The sequence below is a fragment of the Monomorium pharaonis genome, chromosome 8, assembly GCF_013373865.1.
Source record: "Monomorium pharaonis isolate MP-MQ-018 chromosome 8, ASM1337386v2, whole genome shotgun sequence".
Classification (NCBI taxonomy): Eukaryota; Metazoa; Arthropoda; class Insecta; order Hymenoptera; family Formicidae; genus Monomorium; species Monomorium pharaonis.
In genome coordinates, this window is record NC_050474.1 from 19,171,145 (window position 1) to 19,191,342 (window position 20,198).

At 41.5% G+C, this 20,198-nt stretch overlaps 2 protein-coding genes across 5 annotated transcripts in view; one reads left to right on the forward strand and one right to left on the reverse strand.

The window, feature by feature from the left end:
• LOC118646898 overlaps positions 1 to 20,198 on the reverse strand; it is a 260,967-nt gene that overhangs the window by 136,988 nt on the left and 103,781 nt on the right. The window lies entirely within an intron of this gene.
• LOC105838102 (LIM domain only protein 3) overlaps positions 15,950 to 20,198 on the forward strand; it is an 85,463-nt gene continuing 81,214 nt past the window's right edge. The window contains exon 1 of one of the 2 annotated variants that reach the window (XR_003625656.2): positions 15,950 to 16,311. The gene's annotated coding sequence lies outside the window, so the exon portion shown is untranslated. The remainder of the gene's footprint in view (positions 16,312 to 20,198) is intronic. The other variant, XM_012683392.3, reaches the window with a different exon arrangement.

Consider the following 20,198-nt stretch of genomic DNA (forward strand, 5'->3'; position numbering starts at 1 on the left):
GGTGCGCAAGCTGCCACACACACACACACACGCGCGCGCGCGCAGTATCTACACGCGTCTCAAGCTCGCGCCATTCAATTACATGTTAATAATATACGCATAGCGCGCGCTATGCGCGGAGTTACATTGGCTCGCTTCCACGCCGGAAACTCACCCGAATCGAATCTACTTTCACGTAAAATCGAGCTCGAGGTAATCTCCGCGAGCGGCGCGCGCGCGCGCGCGCGCGTGAGAGAGGGAGAGAGAGACTGAGCCGGATCGATCCGGTAATTACATATTCGCACGGTGAATGCTTCTTTATCGGGGCGACAATGGAATTGATTCGCGACGGCCGCGTGCAATTAATTAGCGGTGACCGGCGCGGGAGTGATTAGCACATACGCGGCTGACGCCGCGCGCGCGCTGCGCGCCGCTCGCGACTGTAATTGCGCGCTTGTGACAGCGGAAGTATTCCGATACGCGGGGGCTCTTGCGGCGTGGCATTCATACGGCATAGCTGAGCGAAAGCTCGCGAGAGATCCGGGGATAATATCTCGTTAACGTTTTATTATTCGCGTGACGATGCGCGGCGAAAGTGACAAGTCGTTATCGCCGTCGTAGATCGCGCGGCTTAGAGGACGAGCCACGAAATCGTTGGATGCACGTGCGTAATCACTGTAACGTTAACGAGGCGCGAACTTTCGCAGTTAGACGCCTCGACTTCTGTCGTCGCCGCCGTCGTTGAACGATCGAACGTACATATATACGTTGCGGTACGCGCGAGCGAGCGTGCGAGCGAGCGAGCGACGACGCGGCGCGAGTGACAAACGCGCGCGCGCGCGCGCGCGCCGCTTCTGTATGAAAGGGCGAAGGATGAAAACGACCCCGAAACTGGTAGAAACTGGCGACATATGTTCAGACAGGGCCGCCGCGCGTGAATGTGCCGGCCATATATATCCGAGGACGACACCCACGAGCGGGTTCCGGCGAACTGGTTAACCGCACTCGTTAACCAGTTCGTTCCATAACGCGTTTACTCCATAATCTAAAATCCCGCACGCACCCCGGACTCACCGCTCCGGGGGTCGCGTGCGCGTCACTCGCTTATTTTCGCCGGTTATCGCATCGAGCCCTCGCATATCGAAACGAAACGAAACGAGCGAGAGGAAAGAGGCCGACGTCGAAGAATTCGAAGGCGGAATAAGACGATGTTATTAATTGTTTCTAGATACACCGGCGTGATATTTCGACCGAGAAGTAGAGAAAGGAAAAGAGATCGGTCATAATTTTCTTTTAAATGCTTCCACCGGCACGTAAAAAAAAGCGGGGGGTGAGAAACGAAGGTCGATATTGTCGAATCGGTTTACTGTCGGCTGAGCCGCTCGAAAGACTGGCTCAACAGCTCATAAAAGGGCGCGAGCGGGAAATATATGTCGACATTGAAAAGTTTGTCGAACAAGCCCGGCGACATGTTGCCAGGATAGCGCTATAACTTAGCGCCGCCGTCGATATATGGGAAAGGAGCTACCGATGGCGGCGGCGGGCGTCCCTTCTCCTTATCCTTATCCTATGACACCCGTTTCACATCCAGTCCGCTTCCGCTTCCTTTCGCCCTCCCGCCGGCCCTTTGTACAACGCGCCGTACGAAACTTTGGATCGCCTTTGGTTATGTGCGAGCAGAAACGGCGAAAATATGGCAGCGCGATTTACGACTCCGCCTAAACGCGGGGCCCTCGAAGAGACCGATTTTCGCGTACGTACTTGCGATCGTGAGACATTGCGAGTGACGGTTCCTTTTTTAACATCACTATTTTTCATAAACTTGTTGCCTACATGCTATAATTTACACCGTATACATTGAATAATTCTAAAATTATTAAATCTTTATACGAGTTTTAAAAATTATTGACTATTAGCTTATTCTTTATCTAAAATTTTATTTTTTAAAGCAATAATTAATTGAAATAAGATATGTATAAATTAAAATCGAGAAAATTCAACAACGACCACAGCAGGATCTTAGTAATCATATAATATTTAAATAATTTTGTATACATATCTTCTAAGTCTTCGAATTGCATGCCATACTTTCAGTCTTGAAACGCAGCTATTAAATTATAGTGCAATATTATAATTTATTTGCTAAATTTTAATTTTTAACTTCTAATTTATTTTTCTATTCACTATATATATTTATTATATTAAAAACTCTTATATTAATCCTTATGCATAAAGTGCTAACGTCTAGTTTCCCGAGCGTGTATATAAAAATTTATAAAAGTCAAAGATGACAATTTTTACTTTTAATTTTATGTCAAAAATTATTAGAAATAATTATTTTTTACACTAAAATTGTTATTTAGCCTTTATAACTTGACCTTTTTCTGGCACTGAAAAGTTTAAATTCTAGGTATTATCAATCATAGACATTAAGTACGGTTCTAATATAAATATTATAAGTCATAATTGTGTTCATTGTTAACTCGTATCTCTGTCTCCGTAGACAAAAGGAGACGAGATATCAATATTTTTTAATATCCTCAGAATTATGAAATATAAAAGAGAAAAATTGCTATTTCTTTTGTCTTCTAACGGATCTACGCATGAAACTTTTAAGTGCAATTTTCGAAAAGTAAAGCAACGAGAAATAAAAATAGAAAATGTGCTCAGGTAGCGAAGTGTGTCAGAGCTTACGCAAGAAATGCCAGCGACCATAAAAATATACGTCGCGACAGGCAAATGGCGCGCGCCTACTACAACTGCCCCGTCAGTGCAAATCCGCTTGTAACACGTGTCAAACAATTAAAAAAGCGTTCCGCTTTCGCGGCGCTTTTTCAACCCGTTTAGATTATTCCCGCTCGCTCGCTCGCTCGCTCGCGGAGAGCTAGACAAACGGATGCCGCATAGTTGCATTCGCCGCCCGCGGGATGAGCCGCACGTTCAACGCTGAAAACGAGTATACCCGAGTGTACGTGCAGCCCTGGCGGTGTGGGCTGTAGGCTGGGGTCGGTGCAATTAGGGGTATTAATTAGCGGGTACTTCATACCGCCCCCTTTCCGCTTCGCTCCCCTCTCCCCCTCTCGCCCCCTCCCCCCTTCCCACCGCCGCCGCCCCTTCCGCTCGCCCCGTTCTCATCCACGAACTAACCAGCCTCCCTCGCGTCCTCTTCGCCCTCCGTTCTTCACATTCTCGTCGACGAGCGTGTCTCTTTCTACCCTCGTGCCCGCTCTGAAGTGTGTGCACCACCGCGCTACCGGAGCGCGGGCCAATACGAACAAGAGGCATACATAGCTAATTACACGGTTTTATGTCATCGGGCGCGGGGTTGGTATAGAAACACCCCGAGAAACTTGTGACGTCAGCGAGAGAAGCGCGGGCGGGAGACGTACGCGGCGCTACTCGGGGGGTGAGGTGGGGTGAGGTGGCGTCGTCGTTGTGCGCCGCGCGCAGCGGGATCGAAGATTTAGTTATTATCCTTTTTACCGCTTTCATCCGCCCGAGTACCAAAAGCGCGGGGGTAATTAGCCGCGGAAATAACCGTGCGGCAGCGAAGCTTCGATACGCCGCGGAAACACGCGTCGCGGTGATGATAACGATTTTTTTCTGGGATTTGTGAATTGATGGTGGGACGATAAACGGAACAAATTGATCGATAGAAATAGAATAGGGACTTGTGCGGTAATCAAATCTTAAATTAAATACAATCTTTCGAATGTAGTTAATTTGTCTGCTGTAAAAATAAATTTTCAATTTCGAAAGTTATATACAAAAGGTCATCAATGCTGGCGTAGCATTAAGTTTTGGATAGTATTTCTTAAACGAAAGCTAGAGAAATAAAACTTTGGAAGAGATAAGTGTTAATAAAAAGTGTCTTCTATCAGATGATTAATTAAATAATGTTTTTGAAAACAAAAATTAATTCTTTTGAAATTGGAGCCGAAAACTAGCATCGTAGGTTATATTTTCTTTTCCTTTAACATGTGAATTATTTGTTACAAAATATTTACAAGTTAATGTATACGAGAATTTCTAGAAACCTTTTACTTCGATGTAAAACATTTTATGTCGACTATACAAATATCTTATTCTGTTTCACAAAATGCAACATGTAGCAAGTTACTCGTATATATAAAGCTTAGAAAAAATTAAATTCGTTTTTAGCAGATTTTATAATATATAAAAAGATATGAGAATTTTTATTTCTTTAATTACCTAAAATGTTTCTATTAGTGTTAATGCAGTGCATTTCATTAGTATCAATACACAACAGTGTTTAGTTTCCGAGAAATAAGGGAGTGTCGTTTCAGAAAATTGTCTTCTATTGTTAATAGATTGAAAGCGAATTTATATCACCGATACTTTATTTACGGATGTTTTATACGTGTACGCAGATGCGCTACTATCAAAATTAAAAATAAAATGCAACATCAGCTTTGATCTTTATTACGTTTTGTTATTTCAAGTTACTTTGACAATGAAAAAGAGTTCCGCTTTCGCAGGTTTATGCAAATATTGGCCAGTATTGGTGATCTTTCTGTAACTTTCGTAAACAAAGATTTAAAAACAGTAAAATCGCATTTTATCTGAGGAATGTGATTTTGTTAACCACGTCTCATTACGAAACAATTGGGGTAACGGTCGGCGATGAGTTCGAAGATATCCTTCCTGCTCACTTTACGTGGCGATATCCGTTAGAAACCGCAAAGCCGCTATCACGGGGCGGTTAGCGTCGGCGGCAGGGGGTTAGATATTCATGTATTTAAATTTATTTATTGGCAGGATTTTTGCTCTCCGAGGGCGACGGTGGAGGGCGGAAAGCTGGACCGATCCCTCACCCCTTTCGCCTCCCCTCCCGATCCCCGCCGCCCTCCTGCCACACAGTCGGCTGTTAAACCTTCGATGGTCTACAACCCCTTCTGGGTAATTTTCCCGCTTAAAGAGATCTCGGCCAATTACACGGGCTGTCCGACGGGCGTTGAATTTTAATCGAAATGGAAGAAAGTAGAGACCCTCCTTGCCGGCTCTTCACGTCCTCCTTCCCTCCCTCCCCCCCTCATTCTCCCGCCCTCGCGGGGAGGGAGTGCCTAAGGGGTAGCGTGGAGAAACCGCGACGAGTGCACGTACACAATACACGCGCGTGCACGTTGTGACGACGTGATTTCGATCGCCATCGACGTTCAACGTTCGCGGCACGTCCCAGGGGGGGGGGGATGGGAAACGCGACAAAAACTCTTCTGCCTCTCGCGATTAAGTGGTTGAAGATCCGGTGCGTCATTCTGCAATCGGCATGAATCACGCGTGAGCTGGCTAGAAGATTTCATTCAACATTATTCAAAAACGCCTCTCTCAAATTACGTTCGAACACTTAATTAAGATTTATGTACGTCATTTTTACGTTGCGGTCTCTTCCTTTGGGGTAACAGAGGCAATCCTAATAAATAGCAAAATTATTTTTTCTAATATAAGCAGAGCTTTATGAAGTAAAAGGAAAAGAAATGACGAATTATAATAATAATTGAGATAGGTTTTTTTCTTTTAAATATATTTTACATGTTGTTCAGTATTACGCACGCCACAGTGTAGCAAAAGGGGTGAGTTTCAAGAAGCACCTGGAGACGAATTCCTCTCCGTCGTGGCACGGGTGCTGCCATGTCGCGGAGGCGTAATAAACTAGCTAGCCTCCCTCTTACCACCCTCCCGCAACCCCTCTAATCAATTTCCTAAAGTATCCACATACGATCACGGTATCGTTCCCAAGATTGGATACGTTCCACGTTTATCTGATACTTGGAAATCAGATAGATAAAAAAAAATATTAATTCCTTGCGTTATCGATTGCATCGGAACGACGATGTTTCGCATGGCACGCGTCTCCCCCTTCGCGTTTCAGAAACGAAACGGCGAGGCATCACTTAATGTCCCTTTCTTTCTACCATTTGCACCTTCCTGAGAATGAAAATGTTAAAGCATGCATGTGTGACTAACATATTAGTAAAGTTCCGCACGCGGATACACGTGTACTCACGTGATTGCGCCTTTTGTCGTCGACTCTGTGCCGAAGAAAGCTAATAAGTATCAAGAAACACGAGTCGAAGTAACTTTTAAGAACTCCGCCAAGAAAGAAGGAGAGAGAGAGAAAGAGAGAGAGAGATCAGGGGTGGCTCCCTCCGAGTTTGCTGCGGCCCGCAAGGGCGTCGAGCGGCAGAAGGGGGGAGTTGCCGTACTTTATGAACGGGCTTCACATAAATTGTCGCGGCTCTTTAAGAAATTGGAAAAAGGCGCGAGTGCCTCGCGTGGAACAGCTTGCGCCGAGAGAGCGGACTGAGAACTTTTTCTCAACTGCCGTCGGACACTAACTAGAAGGGGATCGGCGAAACGAATGAGCGGGCGAACGCCGTGCGTGGGTGCGTGCGTGCGTGCGTGCGTGCGTACGATTGAACGGAAAGAAATGGATATATTACGGTTACGGAAAAGAAGCAATCGAAGAGCTCCTCCGGTCTATATTTTACAAATGAAAATAACACGTTACGCACGCAAAAAGCTTCACAAGAATTTTCACATTTCGTTGAAATATAATTTTTTTTTTTATTTTAAAAAGGTATATTTAAAATAATAATCAGCACTTCAATATTTTGTTTTATGGAACTTACGATTACTTCTATTTCTAACAAATACAAATAATTGTAGAAAACTGTAGTAATATATATTATAATAAATTGAATTTTTTTATAAGAGATCTTTTTAGAAACATTTGAAGATATCAAAAACGTTTTGTGATAATCGCGTCTTGTAAAATAAATATAAATATATTATTACTTTGGGGCTGAATTTTGGTATCTTTGTAGCATCCACGTGCATTGCCCTTACTTTTAATCTTCGAAGATCGAACATATCGAACTTTTGATTAATATCCCCTTTATGCATGTGTATACAAGCCGTAGATGAAGGGCTTCGGGTGGAGTGACAACGAGATCAGGACGAGAAGGGCGATTCGGTGGAAGAAGGATGCGTATGCCTATGGGACACATTTCCCAGGCAGGTAATCTTCGTTCGAAGGCGAGATATTACATTTGAATAAATGTCGCCGCCGATAACCGGTGCCGATCGCAAATACGATCGCGAGATACCTATAGGTGGGCCTGTCGCGCGACGTGATGCCCCGTGGGAAATATTTGCTAATATCGATCATATCGTCATTAATGGCTTGTCGCGCGGTGGTTCCTCTCCCTCCCACCCTTCCCTCTCTCCCTCCCGTGTCTCATCCAACTCGCGACGCCAACCCTAACTGTTACCTACCGTCTTTGTTCAGCGCGGCGCCCCGCGCGAGTTCGCAATAGTTCGCATTAATCGAATTATTCCGTAGACAGGTTGCTCCCGTCCTTATTCGCGACCGCGACAATGCCATCGCTGGCGCAGATTTCGCATCGCGCGAATTCGATTTTGTCAGTAGTTTCACACAAAATTGTATGTAGTTGAATATAATGTTCTTTTGCAGCTTGACCTATCGTATGCTGTTTCTAGTAAATCAAAGTTAATCAAGTTTCTGGTAAAGAAGTCATATCTCAAAGTCAAGATTATCAAACTTTCTTTTAATTTTATAGATTGTTCTTTTAATACGTTCAAGTATCTAATTGAACATAAATTTCTTACTAATTTCAAAGTTATTTAATTTTTTGTTTGCTCTTGACTTTTACGTGAAATAGAGTTTTTGCTTATTTGCAAATTGAATGATAAAATAGCACTAAGAATTAAATCGAATTTTTTACATGTATTAATAAAACTTCAATATTCGTGCAAACGTTTATTTGATCTACCTACTCGTTTAACAGTGTTTACCTTTAAATTGCAGCAAAAGTGTTATTTTTACTGCATACACCATCATAAGCTCAATTTTTTAGTATTATCTAGTAAGTTTCAAGATCAAAATTGGAGTATCCACAAATTTTCTTGTTACTGAATATAAAAAAATAAACCTAAGACTCCTTAGACTAAATGATTTTTAAATAACTTTTAGCTGCTGTTAGGCAGCTAAAACATTTTTTAAAAAAGCTCTAAGATTTGCAGAAGAAAGGTTTGAAAAATTCAAATTTGATTGAATACAAGAGATAATATACTTGTGCTTAATTGTATTAATTGTATTAAATTAATATGTCCATCACATACATGTATAAAAATAAAAAATATATATAAATAAAAGAAATATTTTTACTGATTACTTATATAACTATAAATAATACATTCAGCATATAACAAATGTATTCAATAAATATGTAATATAAATATGTAATTACTGAACGCATTTGATATGTGTAAACTAAGTATTGTATTATATAAATAGTTATTATTTTCTTTCACAGATCTTTCTAATTAGTAAATATTTCCCCATAAGTAAAATGCTATAGCAGAAGAAGAGAAAAGATCGGATTGGTCTCACCGAGAATGGCAAAAGTGCACAGGGGTTGAACAGAAAGGGATAGAAAGCGGAAGGGTTCGCGTCAGCCGGGGTGTCCGGCAAGGTGCAACAACAATCGTCTATAATAATAATGTATACCGTTCCGTGCGGAGAGAGCGGATGAGGAAAAGAGGGGAGGGGGAGTAAATCGGAATTTACCCCAAACGCGGGGCGCGCGCGGTCGCGACCGTATCTCGTCGGACTCACCCCCTGTGGCCACTCGACGCGTCCGCCGGTGTTTACCGCAATTATTAAATGTAAACTCATATTTCGTAATTGCCAAATATTGGCGGTCCGATCGTTCGGCCGCGGCCCGATGCGCCTCACGCGGGGCTGGTTGCAAGAGGCGCCGGAACGAGGGAGAAGGGGCGGAAAATAGCGGGGGGAGGGGAACAGCGGGGGAGTCAGGATCAGGCCAGAGAGGGGCACTGTGTTGCTCGCATCGTTTCATCCCTTCTCGAATAACAATCCTTCTCTCCCCTCTCCCCCTCCCCCGCTCGCCGCGACCCTCGAAATGAATTAAGCCTCGGCGAATCGATAAATGAACGTTGCAGGGGGAGGGGGTACGCGCGACACGCACCAAAAAATCTACATCAGACGTAAACGGATTGTTTGATCCATCCGATATATGACGCTTCTAATAAATCGCCGCGTTATTGTATATGTACGGTATACAGTAGAGAGAGAGAGAGAGAGAGAGAGAGAGAGAGAGAGAGAGAGAGAGAGAGAGAGAATCAGAATATCATGAGGCGATATATTATAGCGGTCTTGTGTAACTAAATGCATTATATCTGACTCACTATTTTGTTCGAAGAAACTTATCACGATTCATACATGATGTAAAACAATAATAGACACACTAAAAATAATATACATTATTTTTTATCGAGAAGATTACAGAGTTCTCGAGTTTAACTCGCAACTACCTGCTCAAAACTAATTTCATAAAGGATATTTATAATACAAAACACAACTTATGCCGGGATATCAAAGTCAATTTAAAAAAAAAGCGATTCTCGAATAACGGTGGGAAGAAGTGGAAAGGGGTAACGGAGATACCGTCGAGGGTTGTCAACGGGAAAGCGGCGTCAGCTTGTGTAACTATCGGTAATTAATCAGAATCATCCCCGCATATCGTGTCCGTCGGACGAGAGAGCGGGCGAAGGCGCTCCGGCGTGGTGACGATGGTGGTGGTGGCGATGGTGGCGATGGTGTCGCGGTGGTGGTAGTGTGCCAGCCGCGAGAGGGTAGTTAACCGGTGACGTCACGCCCGTGGCGACATCTGGACCGGCACTAACCGCGCCGAGCCGCGCTGAACGGACAGTCCGGCGCGGCGGGCACTGGACACCGAGCACCGTACCGGCACACAAACTCCCCGGATCCGGGATCAAAATTACCCTGCGCGCCCGCCGCGGTGAGGCCGCACGCCGCGCCGGCTGGCACCAATTAATTTCGCATTCGGCACGTTCTGCGCCCCGGCTTTACCCGCCGACCGGTCGCGGACCGGTCGCGACATGACGGCCGCTTCGGGATGGACCCCGGAGTTTTTTACGGGAGATCCCCTCTCCCCCCCCCCTCTCCCTCCGTTCCAAAGTAATCGAGAATATCGAAAAACTGGGAATTTGAGAACGAAAAAGCCTCGACTCTTCCCCGTTCGATAAAAACGTTGGGCAAAACAATTTTACGTAGACAGATCCATTTGAATTTACCGAAGAAAATCTTACTATTCATGACTAAGAATTCATATAATGATCAATTAAACGAAACGAATTGTTTTTAACCTTTAACTGGTGACGTGACGTCTGACGGGCCGCTGTCTTTTGTGGACACTTTTACAAAAAATAGAAAACTGTAGCTTTACCTATGTATTTATTTTCTTTTGGAACATACTTTTAGAAATAAATAAAACAACTGCTTTAATAAAGGAATCATATTTATTAAGAAACAAGCAATTACAAAATTTGTACTCTAAAAATCTACAATTTTGTTACAGCCACGCGGGTCTGTGAGACCGCACGTCACCAGTTGAAAGTTAAATTTTTGTTAAATTGAAAAGTATTATATACGTATAATGTAAATGACGATCGTACTATATATAAAAATTTCCAGATCTTACCATTTAAATGAAATCAAAGTGGCAATTTTGTTTTTTCTAATTTCTATGTATATAATCGTTTAAAGGGTTGTATTGAAAAGTTTTTATGAAAGAAATCTCAGATGCAGAAGTTAAAGAAATATAAACTTAAAAATTTGCGAGAACCTGCTTCTCATTTATCATTCTACATTTAATATAATTTTTTTCACAAAAATGATCAGCAATCAACTTTCAATTTTAAAAAACACTAATTCAAACATTATGCAAAAATTGAAATTTATCTTAGAATTTTTGTTTGACGATAAAAACTACCTTAAATTGTGCATTTACAAAGTACAAGCTAGAATGTAGTCTTAATAGTCGCAGCGTCAAAATTTGTATGGGAAATTATTTTTCTAATCTCTTACTATAGGATCGCGATCGAGACAAACAGTCAACTAATTGTTGCTTACAAAAGTTGCAACGCGCTCGGAAATATTAATTTAAACCCGAGCAAGAATGCAACTCCGTTTTCATTCAAACGGTTGCTCTTTGAACGGCGAACAAATTCGGCGAACGTCCCTCCATTCTCGTGGCTATCAATTGCGGCTAATCCTTCCCCCCCCGAAAGCCGCCGAGAAAGTCTTGTCCAGCGTGGTCTCTGCAGCGACTGCGAGGTAAAATCACATCCGGCGCTCGTTCGCAGAAGTGTCAATCGCGTCATTGTCATTTATAACTCATCGTTCACAATAATCCGTTCGCATTCAACGATCGTCGCGAATCGATACTCCCGTAAGACCGGACGGATTTTTCGACAGGACAATTAAAATTCGTGCAACTCGGTAGTTCGGTCATGTATATTAGATACCCAATTCCAGCGGTAATCCAGCTATAAATATCTCTGAATTATATTTTCTACCGGGTCCGAGGGCATCGCGCCACGGACGATTTGTCCTGAAAGGGTGGAGAAGGGAGCGTAGGAGCGACGTCGCGCGGTGTCTGTTTACCCGTCAATCGTGCGATTAAATTGGATCGCCGGTATTATCTTTTAATCCCGACGCGCCGGTAGAGTGGTGCGGCTTTCGAAAAAAATCGGTATAAAATTTCACATTGCGCCGCCTGCGCGCCGTTCGGGTTATAGTCTCGCAATCGGAGACTGAAACAATTTGGAAACGCGGCACGCAGTACTTTATTTCACGCAGTAAACTCGAATTCCCGTTTTGTGCTCGTCATCAATCATCCGCCTTGAATATATGGAGTGCGCGCGCGTTACAGATCCTTTTTTGTTACAGATTTCTCGGTCGCTCTTCGAAATTCATCTTTCTTTAACGAAAACATTGATATATTATTACCTTGAATAAACGTAAATGTCAAAAATATGTGACTTTCTTCAAATACAATTACAAGATGGAAACATAAATCACAAAATCACATTTTTCAGTTAATTTCAATTTTTTTCTTTAATAGAATTTTAATTAGACTATAAAAATACTTAATAATAATAAAAAAAAATAGATTCAATAAATAAGTTGATTCTCATTAAAAGTGACATAAATTCGATTTTTTTAAATATATGTAAACTTATGGTCTGATACAGTACTTAATAATTAACAACTTTATTACTCAATTATTCTCTTTTCATGTTTTCACGTAGCTACTATTTTTGACTTTATTCTTACTATTTTACATCTGAACATATCAATTATTTTTCCTATCAACCAATTGATTTTAAATTTAATTACATTATCGAAATTTTTCTTCCAAAAAAAGAAAGGACTAAATAATTAAGAGTTACTTTTCTGAACTGATCTTTATTTAAAAAATAACTAATATAAAATCAATATTTCTGCAACTTTCGATATGTTAACGTATATGTGTGCGTTCGAGTTTTATTTATTTATTCAATGTACTATATTTTCCAATTCCTACAAACTTATTTTTATTATATCAGTTTTATTTTAATTATACGTAACCAGATACATCTGTTTGACCCACAATTCACTATTTATTTTAATTAATATTTGCAGCTGGTAAAAACTGAGTAAAGATAAAACTTTTTCAACAATATTATTTGTTAATTTTCATCTTTACATCTGATTTAAATTTGTATTTAAATAAACGAATAAATAATATTACCTTGATTAATTTACTTGTTTGTTTAACGTTTTATTTACTTGTTATCATATAAATTTGTTTGTTTTTCTTATTATTAAACTTAGTTGAGAGCGAAAGATAGTTAAACAGCAAATATTATTTGTCAAAAATAAAGCTTCGAAATCAAATTAAAATATAATTCTCTCAAGACGAATGTCATGTCTTTTGTTCTTATGAGATATCGAGTCGCGCACCTCTTGGTGCAGTTTTCGGTAGTTTATCTTCCATTGTTATCGCGTAACGAGGGGTACTTTCCCTCCCGTCTTTCCTCTCTTTCCCTCCCTCTCGTTCGCGACAGCGGTCGGTAACGGCTAATCCAATCCTATTTACATCGCGGAACTGTCGCGGCGGCATTGACGCGCGCGGAAATAAATCCCGACACGACTAACACGAACGAACGTTCGCGCGCGTGTAAATCCCGGGCTTTCTCTCGGAACAAATCGAATGTCGGTCGATGTAAATGAATTCCGCTCTAATTGCAATTATGCGACACGAATGCGCATAAACGTTCGCGTTATGCGATAAATGACACGTCACTCAGAGCCCGGTGCGGAGCGGTGCCCGCGCTTGCCGCCCGCTCTCTCACGTCATTGCGAATTTATGAAATGGCGATCGTTATATCCGTATCGGGTCCTCTCGAAACCGTTCGCGTTATAATTGCAATTAATCAATAATTGACGTCATATAATTGGGCGGCCGCCGAGACGACGGACCGTTAAACATTCACGTGCGAGCGTCTAGTGGATGGCATACCGAAATGAGCTTCCTGACCCCTCGATTTTGCACAAGACGCCGTCCGATCGTTGACGAATCTAGCATTCTAAATTTAGACAAAGGCAAATTACCATTATTATTATAAGGATAAATATATTTTTGATATTTCTGCCGTTATCTATCTTGATGCGCAATGATTTAAGTGTATCAATGCATTTACCGAAAAATGGTTTGGTAATAATAATTGAGCCTGGATGGTTACTAAGCTTTAGTAAAATAATTTCAATTAAACATTCAATTAATATAATCAAATATTTAATATTTATATTGAAAAAAAAACAGTTTTGTTACATTAATTAGAAATCTGGTAGATCCAATCAGATTGTCTATTTAAGGCGAATGACTATTAGAAATCTTGTGGGAATTACCGGATTGAAGTAAATCTATCAAATATTTTATTGTAAAATTTATTCCTAAGTCCTATTGTCATAATTATGGTAATTTTACTTGGTTTAAAAATGCACTCAATCATATACGTCTTGCTGATATAATCAACAATCAAACTATTTTCCTCAGTGCAGTGTTTGTCTCGCTTTTTGACAATCGTTTAGTAACTTATTATTATGTTTTTGATTATTAATATAATTACTAAATATTATTGAATATTTGATTATATTAATCAAACATTTAATTGAAATTATTTCATTAAAGCTTGATTATTACTAAACTCTTTTCTTCGTAATCGTATTTTGATTCGAAAACAAATCAATACTTTTGCTGTAACAAAAAGATTCAAAATTCATCATGAGCCAATTAGCAACGTAATTTATTTCAAATATATATCCGTTTCACGTGAGACGCCATCTCAAGCATATTTATATGGCAATATGTGCATATTTAAAAACAATTTTTAAATACTCAGCGAGCGCTGAAGTGTGTGTACGCATATACAATAATCAACCGTACAGCATATAATTATTGCGTTCAGTTGTATCGTTATCAAGAATTAATTAGTAGATCAATAAACCTCTGTACCAATAGGTTTCTGGCACGAATTATCAAACAAATTGAAATCCGTGATGAGATCATCTTTGAACCGGCGGAACGCCGACCTCGAAAATCCGAGCCATAATCGATAATACATCACGTCAGGCAGTTCGAAACGCAAATACCACCTCGCCGAGAGTGAATGGGTAAAATTGGGCGAGTACAGCGATCGGTAGACATACCGTGCAAATACGCGATAAGGGGGGGGGGGGGTTCGCCCTTGTCCCACGAACCAAATTCCCAACCGACTCGCCAGGCTGTTTAGCCGGTCCGATTTATTTATCAGCCAATTGTGATTAGACTTTCGCTTTATCGTGGATTCGCGGCGGCCTCGGCAGACATCCACCCATCGTCCGCATTTGTTAACGACCGAACGAACATCGCACAAGTATCCGAAACCCGTGCAAATGCACCGGCGAGAATTTCGCTTCGTTAAATCGGCCGTTCGCACTTTCCCTCTCCCCACCTCCTTTCGAAATCCCCCCCCCCTCTCTCTCTCTCTCTCTCTCTCTCTCTCTTTTTGTACATATATATATACATATATGTGTGTGTATATGCATTTGTTTTTGGCAGTATACGCTTCGAGAGTCTTCCACCTGTTGCTAAAAAAGAAAACTATTTTATACCATCATTGCAATCAATATTTACGTTTTTTTCTTAGGCTAACACAGTCATTTTTCAACACATAAAACAATATTTCCCAACAATAAGCAATATCTATATACATATTATATGTATATGTGAACAATATCAATATGTATGTATGTACGTGTTATATGACTAAACAGAAGCTATGGTAAAAGTTTTAAATAAATATCTTTTTTATTTGCTTCATAAACCATATTCTATTGAAAATTTCTGTTGGAATTTTTTACCACTAATTAAGAAGTAAAATAATTAAATTAATCATCTTGAGATATACATGATTAAAAAGAAAAAAAAAATAATATATAGACTACTTTTTCTAATATAGTAAATATTTTAAACATAAGAAAAAATGTTAGCTAACGCAACTACAGCTTTCACTTTCAATGTGTATCCTTGTTATATCGATTTTTCAACAACAACTTCACTCGAAAAAGGCTTTGGCCGAAGTATCTCACAGCTATACCACGGTGTCTGATTTGGCACTGCCGTTACCACTGGAGGTTAAATCCCCGCATTCTCGCCGCATGATTTCCTCCGCGGTAACGAACACTCGAGTGCCGCCATTCCATCGCCTCGAAAGAGCACGCCCGTTCACGCGGAAGAAGCCAGTTCGCAAGTTCGAGTCTCGGACGGGAGAGCAGTTCTCGCGCTCGTTACGAGATTAAGGAAAAAGCTTCATGCCACGACGGGGGGTGGCGAGGTGGCGACCGGGGCACCCGGGGCCCACCCATGGAGACGTGCCCCCTTTCGGGGTGTCCTATCACCGACCCGAGCTTATTCCGCCCCTCAAGCTCGGGCCACACCCGCAATCATGCGCAGTTTCCACCCATCAGCCAATGAAAGCGCTCGGTAGCTTGCAAGCTCGTCGCTCCGGCTCCGGCTTTCGTGGCCGAGCCACTCCGACCAAACACCACGTGGCACGCGTCCGAGTTGCACGTGCATTCGCGGAGCTGCGGGAGCCCGGTGCGCGCGCGAGAACGGGCGCTTGCGAGAGAGCTTGCGAAGGGGTCGAATCCCTCTGTGTCTCCTCCCCTCTCTCTTTCTCTTTATTCTCCTTTGATTGCTCTTTATACCTTGCGACGCGTTTCATATAAATGACTGATCGAGTCATTGTCATGTTGCACTATTGTGACGTGAAGATTTAATTGTGCTTTGAGAAACCTGCTGAGATCGACGTCTTTCATCTTCACTGATAATCAAGAGTTACTGGCAAAGACGAAGATTTCAACGAGTTACGGACGAGGTAAGACAATTATTTTTGTTATTGTCAAAGCATGTTGTTTTTATACGTAGAAAATTTAATACAAATATTATTTTAACGGTTTTAATCTACATTTCATTATGCGTAATCAAAGCTATAAATATTCATCATACTATATAATTTCTGATAGCAGTTAATTATAATTAATATTTACACATTAAAGATAAAATATTTATAAAAGTAAAAGAATGTATACGTTTGCTTGAAAATTTAATATCTCTTGTATGATGGTAAAAATATAAATGTTAGAAAAGATTAAGATATTTAAAAAATTAATTAATCCTTTGATAATAAATTGTACCTTAGTATTTATGTGTGTCTAAACATTTATAAAACTTCAAATAATTATTATAATATAAAATACAAAAATTAGAAAAGATGTTCTTCCTTTATTATTTTTTTTTATATTATATCTTATGTTGATTATTTTGTGTAAAATAAAGAAAAAATTATAAGAAATTAAATAATTAATAAATTTAGAAAATCTATTACTTCGCATATAATATAAATAGCATCATTCAAAATGTATCTATAAGTTCACCGAATTTTAGACAATAATATGTTATAGTTTTAATAAGAATAAATTCTTTAAAAAACCTCTATATAAAAATAGAATATACGAATGAAATTTTTTGATAGCATAATACATTTAAGAAAGTTTGACGTATAATAAGCGTCTGTGTCGGCTGGAAGAGAGCCGATATTCAACAGTTGGTCCTTCTTTTATCTTTGAAACTTAACCCTCGATGTTACCACCCTTCAAACAGACACCCTCTGCTCATACACCCTGAGAGAAGCACTTCTTGAGGGTGTAACGAAAGTATTTAAAAAAGTTGAGGGAATTTTCTGCGTGAAACGAGGTAAAAATATATTCCGAATAATGAAACGGAATAACAAGTAAACTGAACTTTTCCTCCCTAATCCTTAAATTCTTTTTACAATAGATAATTATATAACAGTATATAATAATCTCTATAATATAATCAACAGTCTGCATACTTATAATGTATTTAATTAGCAAAAGATTGTTATTTATTGGAGAAAGAGAAAAGGATATTTTATTTCATATTTAATTTTCTCTCTTTCTTAGGATAAAAAACGATTTTATGATATAATATTTAAAGTAAGAAAATTATTTTAAGGTTAAAAGTCGTATAAAATTAAATTTGAGTCTTTCTTAACAAGACATAGAAGGAAATCATTATTTGTCACTACGTCAAATTGACAATTTTAATTAAATGTACTATCGCAATGAATTCTCAGATTATAAGTCTATTCTTATAAATTTCGTAATTAACAAAAATTTTGTAATTAAATAAAAAATAAGATTTTAATTTTTAAAGTTTCAGTTATGAGAGTTTTTATCTTTTATTGTTTATAACTCAAATTAATTTCTCGCATTGCTTTTCAAGGTAAAGACAATTGTTAATTAGCCAAAAAATTTGCAGATAAAATATCAGTTTACAGATTTGAGACGTTCTGCACACAATACTCTATGCACTAAGAAGATTCTATACATCTCCTTACGGAATTCTCACAAATAACCGTTTCATTAATGATAAAATTGTTAAACTCTCTATCTTGCTTCGTAGTACACGAACGATCTCCCGAATGAGCCAATTCATTCCCAAAAGCACCAATTCCCCTATCCGACGATGTTCTTTCTTCGGCTGGGCAGCGGAGGAATTTGCGGACTCGGTGCAATAGGTGCGGCCATAGGTGTAACATATTTATGTTGTGAACCGGCCGAGTGCGAGCAATAAATAGCGGAAGCGTGGGAAGGGTGAAAGAGAGAGAGAGAGAGAGAGAAACGAAACGCATGTAGGGGGTAGTTCGTCGAGGCGCGCGGGGCCAGAGCGATTACGTTTCCCAAACCCCTCGCTCTCTCGCGCGACCGAGTCACCGGCACCACCATCCACCACCGTTTTGCTCCCTACAATCACCCCTCCCCCGCGCGCGCGAACCCCCAGCCTCCGCTCGCGGCCCCCGCGTCTCCTCGCCTCGTCCCACCGGACCCTTTACGGCGCCCGAACAACCCTATTCGTTTGTTTCCAGCCCGTATGTGCGCGTACACGGAGGTATGCAATTTCGGTGTCGGGAATGCGCGCTGCTGGACGATCTGTGCATTGTACATACATTCGTGTATTAGTATGAGAAAACTCTGGCAAAAAGAAAGAAAAAAATTCTTTGAAAAAGATACAAAATTGAAGAATGTCAGAAGAGAGAATGCCTTGTCGGAACGTGAGTTTTAGAGATCACAATTTTTACAGGAACTAACGATTACGTCACAAATACTAGATATCACAAACATTCTACTGGCGTTACGTGGAAGTTCAATTATATAAATGTTAAACCGTACGATAGATCCGGTTAATGCCGCGCGCGTTGATTTTCACATTCTCAAAGACGATTCGAGAACTTTTTAAGGACACGCGCAAGTCAGGCAAGCGTGTCAAGAGCCGGAGATAATTGTCTCAAAAGCGACGGTGGTATGCGAGATTCGATACGGTATTTCGTATTAGCGCCCCTATTACTCTTCCGCTATTAACGGTTACCAGGCGACGTGACGCTCTCTCCGGTAACGAAGCGCATACGAGTGCATGCGTATACGGGCACGCCGGAACGCAGGCCTCGTCGAGGCCCGAATCCGGCCGGCATGCTCGCGCCGAGCTATGCTGAAAATCTTGACTGGAGGACCCTTTCGCATACCGATCGCCCGGGGCCAATCCGATCGAGGATGCATCCCGATGCAGGCACGCCGATCGGAGACGCGCTAGTCGGCCAGTCGGGTAACCAAATGATGCATATCTCTCAGTCCGTCGTGTCCCGAATGTCTCGACATGTTGCACAGGACGACGCAGGAAACGAGGGGGGGAGGGGGGGGAAAGGGGGCGAGAGCCGACGCTTAGGATCGCGTAGGGCGAGGTGGGCGGCCGGAGCGTAGCTCGAAAGGGCGCCGGGGAAGGGCGCACAAGCAGCGCGTATGGTTGCGATGAGGTCGAGAGCTTGCGGCCGGATGCCAGTCTGACCATGTCTCTACCGGGCGCGTTACTTGCGAGCTCGTCAGCCTCTCGCTCCTCGCAGACGCATCCTCGCCAGAATCCGAGCAATGCGGCTCAAGAGTCCGCGCCGGCGCTGCAGCTGCACCCTGGAGGATGCAGGCCCTCGGCAGCCGCTATACCGGGCGGCGATCCTCGACGGGGATTGGCCGGCCGGAATATCATCGAGACGGGGGGGCATTGGGGTGGGTCCTCAGTGGCTGCCGGTATGCATGGTAATAGGGGGATCTTCGCCGCGGTATCGAAGGAGGAAAATTACAAGCCGCACCGTAGACGCGGAAACGATAACGCGTCGGTGTCTTTATTATCCGCGAGATTTCTTTTCTCCCTTTCGCGCGAAATTTCCGTCCCGCTCTCAATATGAGGTAAAACGAGAACAGCGTTCTCTGTATCAAATTGTATTTAAAATAAATATAATAACAGAGAGAGAGAGAGAGAGAGAGAAATGTAAATTTATATCGGTTGATTTTATAAATTTCGCATTTAGCGGTCTAAATTTTGGTCAACGATGCTTTAAAATTCAATGTTATACATCAAATTCGTTGTTATAATTGTGAAATTTGCATCGCCCGCTGCGCATTACATTAATAATTGGGTCGACTCTGTTTAAGCTTTTAATCAAGTACTGACAAAATGCGCGCGCGTTGCGTCGATCGCGTTGCACCCCCGCGCGCGCGATATATTCTCTCTCTTTCTCTCTCTCTCTCTCTCTCGCTCGACGTGTGTGACGGAGGCGCGTCAAATGCGGCTTTTGCAAATGAATTTTTCGGGGCACGCCATCGTTTCGCGTTGATACGCGTTTGCATCGCC